This window comes from Lycium ferocissimum, chromosome 11, assembly GCF_029784015.1.
Source record: "Lycium ferocissimum isolate CSIRO_LF1 chromosome 11, AGI_CSIRO_Lferr_CH_V1, whole genome shotgun sequence".
Lineage (NCBI taxonomy): Eukaryota > Viridiplantae > Streptophyta > Magnoliopsida > Solanales > Solanaceae > Lycium > Lycium ferocissimum.
The window spans coordinates 65,888,398-65,905,123 of record NC_081352.1 but is presented as its reverse complement, the minus strand read 5'-3'; the positions used below and the strand labels follow the sequence as shown (position 1 = coordinate 65,905,123).

General features: G+C 33.9%; 1 long non-coding RNA gene and 1 pseudogene across 1 annotated transcript; both read right to left on the bottom strand.

Moving 5' to 3' along the window:
* Nucleotides 1-5,841: 5,841 nt before the first annotated feature.
* On the bottom strand, nucleotides 5,842-13,993 carry LOC132037951 (uncharacterized). The gene is made up of 3 exons (XR_009410146.1): nucleotides 12,209-13,993; nucleotides 6,776-6,893; nucleotides 5,842-6,319 (listed from the first exon to the last, which is right to left on the bottom strand). It is a non-coding gene; the product is annotated as an uncharacterized LOC132037951 (long non-coding RNA).
* A 1,155-nt stretch (nucleotides 13,994-15,148) lies between these two features.
* Nucleotides 15,149-16,726, bottom strand: part of LOC132038582 (zinc transporter 1-like) — a 5,901-nt pseudogene continuing 4,323 nt past the window's right edge.

The window sequence follows — 16,726 nt, the reverse complement described above, 5'->3', positions numbered from 1 at the left end:
TATTTTTTGTCATCTCTTATATTGATTTTTTTCTTTGTATGGATATTCTGATTTCTTTGTGTGCCTTGTGTGCTTTGGTCCTTTTGGATTGAGAAGGACCTTTGGATTGTCATAAATAAAATCACTTTCTATTTGAATTAATCTCCTTCATGTTCTATTACATTCATAAATCTATTCCTAGTTTGTGTTTGAGTACTCTAAGAAGCACTTTAATTTTTAGACTATCCAATTGATGCTAAATGGTTGAAAGATGAATATTAGGCAAAAAGGAGTAGCATATTAGATAATTGATACAAGAACTCTCAAAAATTGATGCAAGAATTCTCCGTGAAGTAACGAAGAGAACCTTCAATAGTGAAGTACCAGTTGAAGAAATAATGTCACGCCCATGGAAATTGGATCACTATTAGAAATAGAGTTTTTTTCATCGAGATTCAATGAGAAATTTGTGTTATAAAATATGATTTTTTCCATCTTATTCCCAAAGTGAATCGTTCGTTGGGAAAATGCGTAGTGGGAAACGAGGTTACCATAAATCGAAACCTTTGAAAATTGCTAATTTATACGTAATGAAAACACTACTATTTTGATTTTTTCCACTGACATTCAATGGGAATAGCATTGACCATTTTTCAGTGAGAAATTCGGTGGGAAATAGTGATTTTTTAATAGTGGATTAAATTTTTTTGACCTTAACTTCTAGAACGATATAGCAAAACAAATATTTCAAGACAAGCGTATTAAAAACTAATAGTAATAAAACACACACAGAATATATACGCGTGAGGATTGACTTTTGCATACTCTAACCAAGCGAGAAATTTTGTTTTACAAGATACTCTATCATAATTTTTGGTCTAACAAGTCTGCGCAGACTTTATGGCTTATCCGTACAAACAAATTTTTATGTCACTTCTCTTCTGAAGAAGAAGAAAAATAATTACCCCACATATGATAAAATTAAAGAACGATAAAAGAAATTTTCATTAACTTCCAAAAGGTTCTTTGGCAACATATATGGACTTGCAGGGCCAAATGTGTCTCCCGAATGTGTCAATTATTTTTAAATTATTAGGCATCAATTATTCTCGAATTATTTGCCTTCAATTTCAGTCCCTAATCACTTAGTAGGCATTTGGAAAATATTCCATTGATATATCTTTTTAAAATAAAATAAAAAAAGATTATTTGAATGGAAGATGAACAAGAGTAATTGAAAGTTGAAACAGTGTGTATACACGAATATTATTTTTTTTAAATTGAAGTTTTGTGAAAAAATTATTGTTTCACTTGAAATATTATTATTAGCCTGTATTCTATATTTCAAGTTGAAGCAAAATAATAGATCAAATTGTAAAATAAACATTAAGTTGCAAATAATAGTTTTAAGTTTAAGTTGAAGTTGAAATAATCCCTACCGAGAGAACCAATGATATGACCACTTGTACTCTTTGTCATATTTGAAAGATATTTCATTCACATTTTCCTTCCTTCTCTGCCATCTAAACACGTCCAATTTATTTGACACTCTTTATCTTTTATCAATCCAAAAAAGAATGACATATTTCTATATTTAGAACAATTTAACTCTAAAATTACCATTTTTCCCTTAATAAAATAATTTACAGCCACAAAAATTTCTTTAACTTAGTTTTGGATCACAAGATTCAAAATTCTTCTTTTTTAAACGTCGTGCCTAATCGAACACCCTCGTATAAATTGCGACAGAGGGAGTATAATCTAGCCATTGATCATAGGCTATCTTCAATGAGAAAAAAGAGTTAAAGTGCTTCTCATATTCCACTAATAACATGAAAGAAAACTTATTCTCACTCAGAATTTGCTGTATTTAAGATTAACTGAACTTTATGATCTCGAATTTGTAGTGGCTCGACAGTGTGGGTCAAATTAATATGATTTGGATATGAGAAGAATTTGTGCATTTCATTAAGGAGAGTCATATCTTATCTCAACTATCTGTACATTCAAAACTTGCATTCAGATCACTTATACAATATTCCTAATTAAATAAATTTAAGATGAATTTTCTTTGAAAAATATAATAATTTACAAAATAAAAATAAATCAGGTAATCTAACACACTAAAAAATATGTCAGGTGATGATTCCATAATTAACCATCCCTTTTGAGTAGCTATTTTTGTAGCAGTTGATTTTTCAAACCCTTCCTAGTTGCGGTATAACTATTATTTCTTCAATTTAATATTTCGATGTACATAGATCTCTTCTTCTTCACTGATATTTCTTGTATCTACTGCTTAATAGTTATTGTGTATCAAGGTCTAATACGCTCTTTCACTAATGATTGAAAACTTATGCATAGAGATCTAATCCATTGTCCTTTTGTCTTGTATTCATCTCTTTTTAAAACCCAATTTGGATCATTCCTTTCGGAGCAAAAGTTTCGTAGAATTTTGACCTAATCGTATCAATTTGGGGTCTTGTTTTCCGATATCTCCCGACTATAGTGCGCATGCAAGGGTTGGTCATCCTTCTGTAATATTCCCGAGTTCTGAAAATCACAGTCGGCATTCCATTGTGAATAGTCCTTCTTGCCATCACCGGAGTTTGGTCGCTTCTATTAGCCGGATTTTGGGGCTCCGCTAGAGTGGTAGCATATGAACTACCTACTAGGAGCTCCGCATTAGATGGCAGATCAGAATGAGCAGGTAATGGGATCTTTGCTATCGATGGTGGGTCACCGGTCGACGACCCCATCAAGAATGGAAGAGAAAAGTTGTTATTGTCAAACCACTATATTTGTAATGGCTATTTGATTTTTAGAGAGAAGGCATACCTTCTCTTTCTAAAATTTTTTTAGTACCCCACTTTTTTCGTTGTTGTTGTTGACTTACAAAACATAAACTCTTGTTTGGCTCCTTTGCAGGCAAAATTGAAGTTTCGTGTAATTGCAATTAGGGCTTCATTTTTTTTCACTCACAACTCCAATCGGAATGGTAATTGGAATAGGAATAACAAATGTTTACGATGAAAATAGTCCAACGACTCTTATTGTGGAAGGAGTATTTAATTCAGCTTCAGTTGACATCTTGATTTATATGGCATTGGTTGATTTTTCAGCTGTTGATTTTATGCATCCAAAAATGCAAGGCAATGGAAAGCTTCAATTAGGGGTCAATATTTCACTTCTTCTTGGTGCTAGACTTATGGCTCAAATAGCCAAATGGACCTAATTGATCAACATATATTTTTCACTTTTTTTTGACAGTTGGTTATACAATATAGTATATGACTGTAAATCTCTTTAAACAAAGAATGCCCCATACTTTTTTTTTTCATTTACAAGGAATATTCTAGTTTCTTGTGTGCTTAATGTGCTTTGGAATAGGTTGATTGAGGCCAACCTTTGGATTGTTATAACGGAAAAGGGTCTCAAATGCCCTTGAACAATGGAACTACAGAAATGTCCTCCGTTTACCGTTGGACTCTAAAATGCCCCTGCCGTCAACCTATTAGGCCTAAATTGTCCTTATTTTTAACGGCAGGGGCATTTTTGGCCCAATAGATGAACGAAGAGCAATATTGTACCAAATCCCATAGATCAGGGGCATTTTAGGCCCTTTTTTGAAAAAGGATTGAATTTTTTATTTATTATTTGACACGTTTTAATTGATTAGTTTTAAAATTAACTTAAACTAATTATATCCCAACACAAATTCTGAATCCACCTAACCTGCCACAACTTAAAATGGTGATTGTAGCAACATCTTTCCCACCAGTGAGCCACCATTAGTCTCCGCCGTCCTTTCCCTTTGCGCTCTAAAGCCACCATTAATCTCCACCGTCCTTTCTTCTATTGAAACAGCCCAAAACATCCATTAAAAGTACCACCGTAACACCGCTCATCCAAACGGCCCATCGAGCCACCACAACCAAGAATGTCCAAAACCACCCTCATCCTATATCAATTTTTCATTCTTGGCTGGTGGTTTAGGTGGATCCGAATTTTGTGTTAAGTTTATGAATTTAGTTAAGTTTATGTTTATTAAATAAGTTATAAAATTACCTCTAAAATCTTCTTTGCTCGATTTAGAAGCAAATTCGAGAATAATTTCAATTGATTTTGATTAGTTGATTTGGCCTTTTTTTTTTTTGGCCTTATTAGTCGGTAGTGCTAGAGGTTTTTTATTTCTTTTTCAGATTGATATAAAATGAGTTTTTTCTGATTTTTTTTAATGAATTATGAAACGTCTAAAATTACCTAAAATGTTGCTACAATCACCATTTTAAGTCGGGTCGTGGTAGGTGGATCCGGAATTTGTGTTGGAATATAATTAGTTTAGGTTAATTTTAAAACTAACCAATTAAAACGTGCCACGTAATAAATAATTTTTTTTCGATAAAGGGCCTAAAATGCCCTTGAACTATGAGATTTGGTACAATATTACCCTCTGTCCATCTATTGGGCCAAAAATACCCCTACCGTTAAAAAAAAAGGGGCAATTTAGGACCAATAGGTTGATGACAGGGGCATTTTAGAGCGCAAAGATAAAGGGAGGACATTTTTGTACCAAATGCCATAGTTTAAGGGCACTTTAGGCCCTTTGAAGTCAGTTTCTACAAGAGTTCTCCTTAATATTTTATCACATGTAATAATTTCTAGTTGGTATTTTGAAAAGTAAATCCCAGTTTACCCCCTTAATCTTTAAGGTTGGGAAACAATACCCCCTTCATATTTTGAATGGGAACAATAACCCCCTATCCAATATTTTCCGGTGAGACATATTAGTAGAATAATAGTTACTTATGAATGGGAACAATAACCCCCATATCCAATATTTTTTTGGATACGAAGGGACATATTAATAAAATAATAGTTCTTTTGTATTTTAATTCTTAAAAAAAAAAAAGTCTTTATGCAAAAACGAAAAAATCTCACCGGAAAATATTGCTTGACGGGGTTATCGTTCCCATTAAAAATGTGGAGGGAGTATTCTTTCCCAACCTTAAAGGTTAAGGGGGTAAAGTGTGATTTACTTTTCAAAATACCAACTAGAAATTATTTCATACGATAAAATAAGGAGAACTCTTTTAGAAACAAATAACTCTTTTAGAAACTGACTTCATTTGTAACAATCAAAAGGTTGACCTCAATCAACCTATTCCAAAGCACACAAGAAGTAGAATATTCCTTGTAAACGGAAAAAAAAAGTATAGGGCAATGCAGTTTAAAGAGATCTACAGTCATATACTATATTGTATAACCAACTGCAAAGAAAAAGTAAAAAAAATATATGTTGATCAATTAGGTCCATTTGGATATGAGAGCCATAACTCCAGCATCAAGAAGAAGTGAAACATTGACCCCTAAATTGAAGCTTTCCATTGCCTTGCATTCTTGGATGCGTAAAATTAGCAGCCAAAAAATCAATCAATGCTATATAAATCAAGATGCCATCAGAAGCTGAATTAAATACCCCTTCCACGATAAGAGCCGCTGGACTATTTTCATCGTAAACATTTGTTATTCCTATTCTAATTACTATTCTGATTGGAGTTGTCAGAGAGAAACATAAAGCCATAATTGCAATTACATGAGACTTCAATTTTGCTTGCGAAAGAGCCAAACAAAAGTTTATGTCTTGTTAGTCAACAACAAAAAAACAAGAACGAAAAAAGTGGATACTAAAAAGGTTTTAGAAAGAGAACGTCTACCTTCTCTCTAAAAATCAAATAGCCGTTACAAGAATAATCATTTGATAATAACAATTTTTCTCTTCCATTCTCGATTAGGTTACCGACCGGTGACCCACCGTCGAGCATAAAGATCCAATTACCTACTCATTATGATCTTCCATCTAATGAGGAGCTCCTAGCAGGTAGTTCATATGCTACCACTCTAGCGGAGCCCCAAAATCCGGCTAATAGAAGCGACCAAACTCCGGTGATGGAAAGAAGGACTATTCACAATGGAATGTCGGCTCTGATTTTCAGAACTTGGGAATATTACAGAAGGATGACCAACCCCTACAGACGCACTATAGTCGAGAGATGTCTAAAAACAAGACCCCAAATTGATACGATTAGGTCAAAATTCTAAGAAACTTTTGCTCTGAAAGGAACCGTCGAAATTGGGGTTTTTGATAACTTAAATATTTTTCTGACATTCAACAATGAAGATGACTACAATGTGATTCTCTACAAACGAGTAATTCACATTGATGGATACCGAATTTGGCTTCAAAAATGGTCACCAGATTTCAACCCAGAGGAGGACATTCCCATTGTTCCGGTATGGGTGTTTTACAAGGACTTCCATTTCATATGCAATCATGGCCCTGTATCAAACAAATAACTGCTGAAGCAGGTATGCCTATAGAGCTTGACATGGCTACTAAAACTAGAAATAGACCAAGCATGGCAAAGGTAACAATTGAAATAGATTTATTGAAGCTTTTGGTACACAGTGTTTGGATTGGTTGGAAGATGATGATGATGATCGTTTTAGAGGTTTTGCCCAAAAGCTTGAATATGAAAACATACCCAAATACTATAAACACCGTAAGAAATTTGGGCATGCTTTGATAGAGTGTTGCGTACTGGAGAAGAAAAAAGAGAATGGAAAAAAGAGACAGAGAGAGATAGGCAACATAATACTCCTAGAGAGCAAAATGACCAAACTTTTGTGGAACCTCAAGAAATGATAAAAAGTGTTAAAGATGCAGAACCTAAAGTAAAGCCGACTGAAATTATTGATCTTGAGGACCCAACCAATCAAAGAGGTAAGGAGTAACCTTGATAAACTTCAAAGGGGGAAAAGTGTTCCTCCAAAGCAGAATAGAGGGATAAGTGCTCCACCAAAATAAACTTTCAAACCAATTGGTGCCATTTTTGGAGTGGATAATCCTCATCCTGCAAGATATATCAACAATCAGGCCAATGATAAAAATCAAATGCAGGATGAGAAAAATAATGCAGTATAGAATATTAATATGAAAAACCAAGAGAAGGATCACACTATACAGGATGATGATGGAAAATTAAATCAAATGATATGTAGAGAAATTGACATCATAAGTCCTACTGCTAATGAGACAAACCATGAAACTCAAACGGTGACTCATGAAGATAGTGTACTCCTAGTGGTAAACAAATTGTGATCTCTGAAAACATAGGAAGCCCAATTGAAGTTCCTAAAATAGTATCTTATACTATCAAAAATCCTAATGAGTTGCAAATGGTTCTACAACAAAAAGAATGATAAATAGTCATCAGTAGAGGGAAAAGGAATTATCAGAGAAAGGGGAGGAAAATGAATGAGATAAAAGAGGGAAGTAAAATAAAAGATACCAGCAATAGTATAGAGGTACCTCAAAACCCTATCTCAGGAAACAGATGCAATGCTCTTAATAAATCTCATCAAGTCTAAGCCAATGGTGAAGAGAATAATGAAAAACAAGATCCACCTAATGAATAGGCAAAAGAATTCTCAATTGAGGAGAACACTTTAGATGAATCATCAGAGGGTTCTTTTGAAATAGAGGAGGATGATCTGAAGATCAATACCAACAAAAATGATATAAGGAATAGTAATGATAGAGGTGATCCTGGTTCCAATAAAGATCCAGATTTTATGGAACCTACCAAGCACTAGAAAGGAAAGCATGATCAAAAGGCTCCTATCACCAGAAGCCAAAAAAAGTATCCACAAAAATCCCCCAACAAGAACCTTAATGATTAAGGTACTTATTTAAAATATTTGGGGCATGAAGTTTGGTAGCACACCCCATATTAAGAAAAAACATAGACTTTATGGAATGTTTAAATGATTGTGGACTGTCAGACATGGGGTATAGTACAATCCTTTCACTTGGTGTAATGAAAGGAAGGATAAGGCTATCATATGGAAAAGATTGGAGATGATGGTTGCTAATGATGAAATGGGAGCCAAATTCTCTTCCATATCTATTCAACACTTAGCTAGGGTTAGCTCAGATCATTATCTGTTACTTATCACCCTTAAAGATCAGTCCACCAATATCATTAGATATTTTAAGTTTCTGAATTTTTGGGTTGATCAGGATGGTTTTCAAGACATTATGAAGGAGCAACGGAATCAACATGTGGTTGGAAACTCTTTTTGGATATATACTTCAGCAAAAACTAAAGATAGTGAGCAACACTTTGAGTGAATGGTCAAGAATCAAAATAGGTGACATTTTTATCAAAACCAATCAGCTAGAGGACCAGAAATTTGGTGAAGAGAAGTACTTAAACACCCGGGAACAAACTGACAGAATGGGTTTAAATAAAGCAAAAGCAGACTTGGTCCTTTACCTCAAAACTATTGATGCCTTCTGCAGACAAAAAGTTTATCTTAAGTGGCAGTTTGAGGGAGATGAAACATCAAATATTTTCACTCTGTGGTTAGGGGTAGAAGGCACCATATGAAAATCCATTTAATTAAAAATGGAGATGATTGGATAGAAGAGGGGGAAGACATTGCAAATGCTGCAACCGATTTCTATCAGAATCTTTTCTTTCAAAATCATACCTATATTGATCTCAATATATTGGAATGTATACCTAAGATGGTCAATAATGAGGATAATAATATGCTTACAAAATATATTTCTAATGAGGAGGTTAAAAAGGCCATTTTTGATATTGATAGAAATAGTTCTCCTGGGCTTGATAGATTCTCTAGTCTGTTTTTCTTGTGTTATTGGGATATAATTGAACAAGACATGGTTAACACGGTCAAAGATGTCCTAAGGTTATCCTATGCCAAAGTTTTTCACCAGTTATTGTCTGGTTCTAATTCCTAAAGTGCATCACCCTAAAGAATTCTCTGAATCCAGACCAATCAACCTTAGCAATGTAACTCATAAGGTGGTTTCCAAGATCTTGAATAACAGAATATCAAATATCCTTCCAAACATCATATCTCAGAATCAGAGTGGGTTTATGAAAGGTAAAATAATTGGAGAGAATGTGTTACTTGCACATGAAATTGTACATGAGATCAGCGAGCCTAACAAGGGAGGTAATATTGTAATTAAACTAGACATGAACAAAGATTATGATTGAATATCTTGGAACTTTATTTGTGCTGTTATGAGAATAATGAGGTTCTGTGAACAGTGGATATTCATCATATGGAACCTGATGTCAAATGCTTGGTGCTCAGTCAATATAAATGGGAAGAGGAATGGTTCTTCAAATTACAAAGGGGAGCCAAGCAAGATGACCCTTTATCACCCTCCTTTTTCATTGATGGAACACGATGCCAAATGCTAAGTCATAGGTTTAATGGTTTATGTTACACTTCGAAAAATTTTGCGTCGTTTGAAGAGGAATAAGTTCTTGAAATCACCCTTATAAGGTTAAGAAATAATCTTAACAAGATGACCAAGTGTCTTATCATCAATCAAATCATAAGTTTTTCAAAAAATTATTGTTGCAACTTTAGAGAGGTATATCTCCTTACGAGGATTTACGGAATCCAAAACCTAAACAAGCTTTATGAAGATCGATATCACGTCTGGTTTAATGGTTTCAATATGCCGTTAGAAAGGCTTCTTCAATAGCCACCAAGTCTATCGATCATTATTAAGTCATATCTTGACCTTTCTACATCGTAATTTTTTCCTTACGGGGAAAACCTCTCAACACACCCCTTATACTCTGAATCAGTTAATTCAACAAGATGGAATGTTTGTGAAAAGTATCACAAGATGTTGTCTTTGGTCAAATGTGTGATTAAGTTCTTCTGTATGTTCTTCGTCTTGTCTCTTATGTTGAGTTGATTTGAAGGTTTGGGAAGTCTTAAAATTAAAAATAGTATGGAGAAAAATGTCATAAAGGGTTGTGTTAGGCTTGTTGAGTTCATCAATTTTCTGTGTTGTTGAGCCAATTTCCATGTATATGAATAGTATTTAATGTTGTTGATGTTCCTGAGATTATGCTTTAATTTGGAAGAAAGGAAGTGTATTGGTTGTCCAATTTTTGTTTGGAAGAAAAGAGAATTTAAGAACTATTGTAAACTTGTTATTGTTATTGTGGGTTGCTGTATATGTTGAGGTGATTGAAGAGTAAGGGAGAAATGCTGCCCCAATTTCGTTCTTACTTAATAGCTTGGTTTGACCTTCCTTGTTGTGTAAAACTTTGTCAAGTGATTCCTTTGTGGAAAAATGATTCTTATTAAAAATGTTTTATTTTCTATTTATAATGGTGACAAATGTCTTCCGTAATTATGATTTCATTTCTAGATATTCCAAAGCATGCCACCTCATGAAATCATTTTTGATTATATTCATTGATGTTAATCTCATTTTTGCTCTTTCAAGGTGAGATATGTTTAATGGAAATGATAATCGGAGGTTTACCAACCTTACGTCACTCCGATAGATTTATAGCTTTTATTTGGTCTATATGTATTTGTTTTCCTACCGATGAAGGGGGGCTTAGGATGTGATGATATGATGATCACTAAGCAAGAAATTGCATGAAGCTATCTATATGTAAAAACCTAGAAGGATCTATATATATAACACCGACCTAAATGGCCGAAGACATACTATATATATGTATGTATGAAAAAGTTTTTTAAAAGTTAAGCACATCCGCAAGATTCATCTCTTTTATATTATGTTATCTTCATACTTTTATTATGTTGTTACTCCACATACTCATTACATTATTCGTACCGACGTCCTTTTTTATTGACAAGGAAATGAAACTACATCGTTTCATTCTATTACGCTCCATTTGTTCCGGGAGAAGTTCTTTTGTTATATATATATGGATATGAAATTTTGTTATGCAGAGACAAAGTATAGTTAGATCACATACTCGATTTTGATAGCCTTGTCGGCTTGTGTTTTTAGATCAATGAATTTATACATATACGAGGGGTTGTGTCCTAATTCATTTAACATATTATATGATTATGGATGTACGTTTTGAGGTGCTCGGTAGGTTACGGTGCCTATCGTAGCTTTGGCTCAACCTATAGGCACCAATCAATCATTTTTCATATCAACATCATAATTTTTTTCCTCGGGATTCCTACGACAAAGATCATGGAATGTTTGAGAGTATCAAAAGAAAGAAATGAAATGGATTTACAAGAGAATTAACTGAGGGAAGAGAGCTCCTATTACTTACCTTGGTTGTCCAATTTTTGTTGGAAGAAAGAGAATTCAATACTTCAGTTTTATGGCAACCAGGATATTTCAAAAACTGGATTCCTTGCTGTGTAAAACTTTGTCAAGTGGTGGCAAAATGATTCTTATTAAACATGTTTTATTTGCTATTCATGTACACCTACTTTCCATTTGTATGCCACCCAAAATCATTTTTAAACAAATTGAAAGCATTTTTGCTGACTATTTCTTGGGGCAACGTGAATGGAAGTATAAATATCACTGGTCTGCTTGGTCTACTACAGATGATGGCAACTTCACGAACCTTCTCAGCAAAACTCTGGTGGACCTTCAAGACATCAGATTTTCTATGGACAAGATTCATGAGAGCCAAGTACTCCATAAGAATTCATACAATGACAAGGAAATGAAGCTACACTCATTCTCATACTCGGAGAAGGCTCATGAAATCAGAGACAAAGTACAAGAACACTTGTTCAACATACAACATGGTTAGCAAATTGGATGTATGGAAACACATTAATCAACAGTACTTTACATAAAATAAAGATATTTGGCATCCTTTCTAAGATTCAAGAAGTGAAAATCCATCCAGGACAAATAGTTCTTTCATGGTGGCTAAGCTGCAAATCAGCTTGGAAAGTTATCAGAGAGTATCACCATACTTCTCTTACCAACAAGAAAATATGGCATAAGAAAATCCCTTTCAAAATTTCCTTTTTTATATGGAGATTGTTCAGAGAAAAAGTTGCAGTTGATGACAATCTTAAAAGAATAAAAGTACAACTGACTTCTAAATCCTCATGTTGCAGGAATGGCATTCAGGAAACATAAGAACACTTGTTCAACAACAACACGATTGGCAAGGATGTATGGAATCACTTTACGCAGATATTTGGCATCAAAGAAGGAACTGAAAATATCAGACAAATACTTCTTTCATGGTGGCTAACAAAGGAGAAAAATCACATTCAAAGCATGATACTACAAGTGATACCGTGTATTCTCATCTAGCAGATATGAAACATGTCAAGATATAGAGTCATCAACAACACTTACAAGAAGACAATCATGATTACACATAAGCAATTCAAGACCATTCCACCTTTTATGGAATGGAGCAAGTTTCTGGAGATCAGTGAACATGCACAACCCTTGATCAGCACTGTTGATGTAAGGTGGATTTTTCCTGCACGTGGCATATGGAAAATGAACTCTGATGGTTGCTCCAAATAAAATCCAGGTCCAAGTGGGGCTGGTGGTTTAATTATAGACCAAAGAGATGATTTAATCACAATGTATGCTTTTTATTTGGGAAACATTACAAACAATATGGCACAAGCCTTATCACTAAAAATGGGAATTGAGTGGTGTATGAATAATGGTGTAAATAGCTTGGAGATTGAAAGTGATATTGTTGGTGGATTGGATACTAAATAAGTCCAAGCCTCCACGGATCTTGGTGAATATCATAGAGCATATCCAGCATAATCCTGAATCCATATAAGAGAAAACTATTAAAAAAAAAAAAAACTGTTTTAGTGAATGTAATAGAGCTGCTGATAGCTTGACTAATTGGGGTCTGAGCTGTGGAGGCAATTTATGGATGAACAACTTTCAGGAGCTACCAAAAAAATACTAGAGAAGAGGTCAAGGCGGACAAGATGAAACTACCCTCTTTCCGAAAGTCTACTGTTAAAAACTCATTTTATGTGCATAGAACAATGTATAAAAATTATCTGTTCGATGTATCTTGATCTCTTTTTGCTGATAGGATTGAGGAGATGAGTCATCTCCCCAAACTTAGATTACAGTTTTTTGAAATCCTACTTAGATGAGATGGAGCCTGTTCCATCAAAGTAGGTGAAGGGGGTTGCTATCCCTTTTCTTTTGGACCATTGATGTTATGAATAAAAGCAAGTCATGCTCCTAGGATTGGAGATGGCTAATTAATCTAAAAAAACAATAACATTCCCAGTGTATTCCCATTTGTTGGGCGTCTATTTTGTTAGTCAACGTGTGTAACAAATATTTTTCAATCAAATCATTTGAAAAGTAAGTTATAATAACTCAATTTTAAATAATTTTACATTTTTAATGGATATAGCTTAAAATCGAATAAACACGTGAAATACAAATAAAAAATTAAAAGTACTAGCACTTTGTTGAATTCTGTAGATTTATCTAAGACGATTTCGAAAAGTAATCTTATTCCTTTTGTCCACTGAATGGTTAGTTAATGTAACGAACACCGCATATTGTGCCAGACACCTAAAGTTTTTCAATACATAATAAGTAGTAATTTGCCCTCAATATTTTTCTCATTGACTTGACCTAGCAAGCTTTTTCTGTCTTAGAATGGCAAAAGTTTTGTAACTCTGCATTTGGACAAATTCCATAACACTTCACATTCCAGAGTTTGTTAAAAGCTAGACAAGAATACTTGCAGTGAGTAGCCTTCAATACACATAAATGGAATGGACCCAAATCAATCCACTGCCCCTAACTATACAACCCCCCACCCCCCCCAACCCAACACACACACATTTGTTGAGATTAAAAAGATCTCTAATGAAGTATTGTTATGCAGCGATTATCATTCATTATACGTGAATTAATTGTTTTAAAAGAATATATTTGTTTTTAAATAATTTAATCTCCGAATTATCAATATACGCGTTCTTATCCACATTCTATCCCCCATAATATTTTAGTTATGTGACCAATAATTTTTTGTTATGCATCCATCCAAATAATATATTATCTTATGCAGGATTTTATGTTGTCAATTATTTCAAACCATCAATTGAACAAATCCTTATGAATCGGGTAATTTGCATGATTGCCCTTCATACGGACTGGTCTTTAATTTTTGTCCCTCAATTATTTAATTAATTTTTTGTCGTGACGTTGCCAGGTGCCGAAAAATACCTTGAGGATTTAGGTTAAACCCGCAAAGTCGAACCTATGTCTATTAAATGAAGCTACATAGAACTTATGCAGGGCATTTACGATTTCGTATTGTAAGGCAAACTTTTAGTTATGCCTTAAGACAAAGTCTGCCGCATAAGGCAGACTTTTTGCAAAAACCTTGCCTTGCGATTTTTTTTTTTTTTTACTAAGCGGGGTTTCGAATCCAAAACCTCAGGATATTTTCTGTCACCTTTTTAAGCGAAGGGTAAAAATTAAAGACCAGCAATTTGAGGGCAAAAACTAAAGACCACCCCAAAATAAGGCCAATCCACGCAAAAAAAAAAAAAGAAGTTATAAATCTTGTGTTAAACAGAGGACAATAAACGTGTAAAAGTGTGATACCCTCATCTCATATTCGGCTGCGTTAAATGGACAGATTAGGTACAATTACGTAATTAAATTTAATCACAAAACTCAATGTGACTTATGGTTAGAAGTTAGATTAGGATTCTTAGTTATCCAAATCTAATCATAAACCTCGATATACATATAACATAAGGTTAGACTATTCCAATAATAATGACAATTCAAAAAGAACAAAAAAAGTGAAAATAAATAGTGTAATTACCTGAGCAATGGATCCACCAAGTCCCATGCTAAATTGATGAAAAGTCAAAGCAATTCCATTGAAAATTGGACTCTTGAAAATTGTCTAGTCCATGATATTGCTGAAGATTGCAAAGAAACAATATTTTTAAGCAATTTGTCCTTTTTCTTTACAATTTGGTTAATACTAATTAATGATAAGATTATACAAATTCATACAGGAAAAAAGAGAGAAAAAGAAAAGGACAAACTTGAAATTAGTCACGATGGAGAACAAAAATTAAAATAAAAAAGCTTCATTATAAGATTTAAAGTTGAGAGTATCAATTTGAGAAAAATAGTATATAAAGATAAAGAGGAAAAATATATACATTCCTTTTACGTATTGAATAGTGAATCTATCACACAATAAGTGCAGACTCAATGAATCTATCGTAATAAGTGCAGGCTCGATTCTCGCATTACCTTTTCCCCTTTCCTTTCCTTCCTTGATCTTTCAAGTGTCATAAAATCCTTTTTAAAGAGTAGCAAAAAATTTTGGACTTAAAATAGTCATAAAGAATATTTACACTTTCAAGTCATTTAAAAAGTAACATATACAGAGTAATAAGTAATGATTAGTAACCTAACTTAGATGTGTTAAGTAATTTATTATATCAAATCAATTTATTCGAATGATATAAAATCTTTTATAATCCGTATATATAACTTATTTAAATACTTGAGAGATAACATGGTAACGCAGGAGCTCGGACTCAGAATCACCTGTCACTAATAATGAACCATGTGCGGCATGCGAATGAACATTAATAGCCCCTTCTTCATCTACAGACTGAGCCACCACTCCACTTTTCATACCTTTCTGGTTGTAATAAGAAGTTGGATAAGTATCCACCATCGAAATCCCCGTACTGCGTAAACCATTGCCACAAATCCACTAAAAGGAAAATCTCCCCATGGGTGTTCGGCGATGTTAAACTTTCAGATGCATCAGGAAGTACGTGTATAAAACCCGTTGGTAGGATCACACCAGCCCGAAAGCTTTAATTATGAAGAAAAAATTCTTCTCGGGGGTTAAGGTGGGAATTGCTTTTCCTAGTATTGGAATACACACCCCAATTGCACTCGATACCAAAATGCAAGCAAGTGCTGCCATTTTGTATTGAAAGTGCCCGGTTTTGTTTCTCTCTTCTTCTTGAGTAATCACAAGTACGGAAAGCGATAGATAGGACCAAAATACGACCTTTTCGGAGTTTTCCAGCTAAAATATGGGTATCGAAAATAAAAAAGGAGCTTCAAGAAAGGTCTGTCGATCATTACACAATAATTGCAGGCACAATAAGTGTCACACAATATGTGTCACCACCTACTTATTTTTTAAGGTGCGTTAGGACACCTATTTTAACTAAATAAATATTTAAACTAAACTCCTTTCTCAAGGTCTACCTAACTAAAGTAATTCTAGGTAAGGGTTCTAGTTATCCTACATAGAAGGGATTAAACATCCTTTAAGATCCGTTAAAAAGGTTAACCGGTTAAACTTAGATTAATTATTCTAGGGTCTAAAACAAATATATCATTTTAAATATTTAAGAAAATAGCTAGTAAGTATCACTAGCGTTACAAATGACAATATAAGAATACTACTTAAATTAAAGATGCTATACCTGTTCATTTACTTTCTATTTGCATGCCCCCAAAAACTATTTTTAAACAAATTGAAAGTATTTTTTCTAACTTTTTATGGGGCCAGTGTGAAGGAAAGTACAAATACCATTGGTTAGCTTGGTCTAATTTTTGCTTTCCTACAGATGAAGGTGGCATTGGAGTAAGGTCACTTCAAGAGATGGCAGACTATTTTTCAGCCAAACTCTGGTGGACATTCAGAACTTCTAACTCCCTATGGACCAAATTCACGAGGGCTAAGTACTCAATGAGAATTCATGCAATGGCTAGAAAGTGGAATTACTCACATTCTCATCATGGAGGAGGCTTATGAAAATCAGAGACAAAGTAGATCACTTGATCCATTGGCAAAAAAAAGGCAATTCTAATTTC